General features: G+C 34.2%; 1 non-coding gene across 1 annotated transcript; it reads left to right on the top strand.

Moving 5' to 3' along the window:
• Positions 1–672: 672 nt before the first annotated feature.
• On the top strand, positions 673–745 carry TRNAF-GAA. Its single transcript has one exon. It is a non-coding gene; the product is annotated as a tRNA-Phe (tRNA).
• Positions 746–3,186: the final 2,441 nt, after the last annotated feature.

Genomic DNA, 3,186 nt, shown 5'->3' on the forward strand with positions numbered 1-3,186 from the left:
AGACTAATCAAAAGATGTGCAAGAATATTTGAATTTTAACTTAGCCTGTTAGAATCCTACTCGGTAGTCAAGTTAATTAACAGAAAAGCGAGAATCCTCAACCAATCAATCAATCAACATGCATTAAAATTCAATGCAAAGCTAAGCCAATTAATCGATTTTCATCGTCTAACCAATTAATTGAGCAAGATTTATCTGAGTTAGAAAGTAAATGTTTGCTAATTGGAATCCCAAATTAACACAACAAACTAACATAACTCATGCTTCTAGGTGATGACTACCTAACGTTTACAAATACAGTAAAATTTTATTGTCTATTTGTGATAGACTGTGATAGACCGCGATATAATACGATCTATATCTATCTATGTCATGATAGATAAAGATATTAGTCTATCCCAATCTATTACAGTCTGTCACATATAATTGTCATTTAAAATAATTTTTCAATAATAAACTTATTTTTTTTCTTTTTAGACAACAATTGAAATATGTTTGAAACTTATGATTATAGTTAGACAAACTAAAACCAACAACTAATATATTTAAATAACTTTCTTGTATAATTATATTAAAATTGTCAAACAGAATTGAAACATTAATTTTGTATCTAATACAGAAAATATAACAGGATTTAATATTATCAAAATATATTGAATTTACAAGCAAGATGCGGGGATAGCTCAGTTGGGAGAGCGTCAGACTGAAGATCTGAAGGTCGCGTGTTCGATCCACGCTCACCGCATTTTAAATGTAAGTACCTATATATGAAAGAAATTCATCTACTTTGACTTCTCTTTTGCTACATTTTCCCTCCCACAAAATAGATAAACAAATTTAAGTAATCTAGATATAATAATAAAATAACTTGATAATCTTATTTAAATCAACTAAAATGGGATCTTTAGTTTTCAAATCTATTAGATATATAAATATCTAATATACATCCAACTGAATATTGGAGCAGATATTTGTTTCAAATTCCCAAAAAAAAAAGTAGGAGTTGCTCATATTTAGTTTCAAAATTCCAAAAGAAAAAAGGAGTTGATTTGCAGATTGCGTACAAGGTATGTGAAGTGATGTGGATGAAGGCACCTTGTCTGCTGAGATCGATGGTGAGAAAGCTAAGTTTAATATTTTTTATGATAAAAAATTTCCACCAAAGGGCATGTACAATCTTTGTGGCAGGTTGATGTGTTTGACTATTTTGAGTAGGAGGTTATATGGGACGTCTATGACGATGACGAGGATGATTCAGGAGACTTGATTTCACTTGAGAAGCTTGTCGATTTATTGATGACAGAACTAGTAGGTAAGCCCTATTATTCTAATGATGAATCCTTTGACAATATGCTTCTTTTCGTTTTGCAGACACCTAAAGTAGACTTAAAGAGCTTCCAAAGCTTTTGAATTATGCTTATCTGGGAGAAGCTGAGACGTTACTTGTAAAGAACCTGACTAACGACATTGCTCCATGCCCGCCGATGTGCGAGATTAAGGAGAATTCTGCATCTGAATTTAATGAGATCAAGGTGACAGAGTTTGAGGTCAAAAGGCCTCGTCCTATTCTAGGTTTTGGGATTTCATAAATATTTGAATTTTTTTTCTCCTAGTCCTCATGAGTCTGTTGAGTCTTTTGTTTCTTTGGATTCTCCAGAGTCATTTGAGTTTTCTGATGCTTTTTTTTTTTTTACCTTGTTTACCATATTCCAAAAAACCCAAATTTGACTTGCATAGTTTTCTTCTGATGATGAGATGCCTTTTAGCCTTACCAGACTATATTGATTCATCATAAAAGGGGCTTGAGAAACACGAGAATTTTTATGTACCTTGAAAGGAAACAAGCCATCACGGTCGAGCAACCGACCATAAACATTTGTGCTGCCTAGAGGCAGCCAAGATTTAAATTTATTTGCTTTCTAGGATAATTTCAATTTAGAATTTTTCTCATTTTATTTTTCTCATTTATTGAGCCTAATTCTTTTTGTTATTCTTGTTTGTAGGGTTTTTGGGGAGAAAAAGAGCTGAGCAGAGTGGCCTATATCCTTCCTTCACCTCATGGTTCAAGAAAGTATTATGATCCCTTGTGCATTATTTCTGATCACACTGGGGACAATGTGTATTTTAAAAGTTAGGGTGGGGTGTTTGGATTTTTGGGCCATTTTTTCAAATCTTTTTTTTGGGGCTAAATTTTTTTATTGATGATATTATTTTGGGTCTTTGAGCGTTATGCTCGGAGAATGCTTGCTTGCTTGTTTGTCTTGCTGTTGTGTTCCTTATGATGACTAGTCTATGATGCACTCATAGGAATTGTTTTTTCATGAGAATAGGTATGATGAAAGGGTTCATAATTTTCATGATATTTTTGAAAATTCTGCATCAAATTTTTATTACATCTCCAAGTCCTTTACATATCTATCTTGACCCTGTATGCTTGCTTAGAATTGAATTATGAGACCATAAGTTTGTTGTCACTCTAATAGGCCTTGGTGATAGATATTTGTTGGGGTTGATGCCCTAAACTCTCGTTGGGTCTTATAGTTTGTAAACACCTGTATTGAACCAACGCTTGTGATGTAATAATATGAGATATTTTCTTCACTTTTATCTATGTAACATGAGATGTTTTAATTGCTTTATCACAAACCAATAAACTAAGATCCCTGGTTGTTGCTGTAACTTAAGCATGTATGTAGAGACATATAAGTGGATCATGCCTACCAAAATGATCTGTAGTATATGGATATACGAGGAAAACCTTATCCTAGTGACATTACAGATATGGCCCGCTTTGTAGATAGTTACAAATGTTGTGTCGTGCTACAGATGGTCTGATCCTGATAATTCATGTAGAGACATGCGAGCAGGGGTGCCCTATACAAAGGAGTTTGTATAAGACCGGACCACGAATTGTATAGTCTCGTTATATAACACCGTTCATGACAGAGACTTCACTTCACTAGGATGACCATAGGTAACATGATCTTAATCCTGAGTGAGTTTAGAACTCCTGCCTTTTAGGGTGGTCCTTTGATTTGCATGGCTGCGAGTAGCCAGATTGCCAACTCAAACCTACCACTTTTGGGATTCGTCTAATTTGGAAGCTGGAAACTCAGCTACACATGATGGAATTCGTCTATGGTGAGAAGAATACAGGGGTTGGTCTGTAGTGGAGTACCCGATAGT

This window comes from Benincasa hispida, chromosome 11, assembly GCF_009727055.1.
Source record: "Benincasa hispida cultivar B227 chromosome 11, ASM972705v1, whole genome shotgun sequence".
In the NCBI taxonomy this organism is placed as follows: Eukaryota; Viridiplantae; Streptophyta; class Magnoliopsida; order Cucurbitales; family Cucurbitaceae; genus Benincasa; species Benincasa hispida.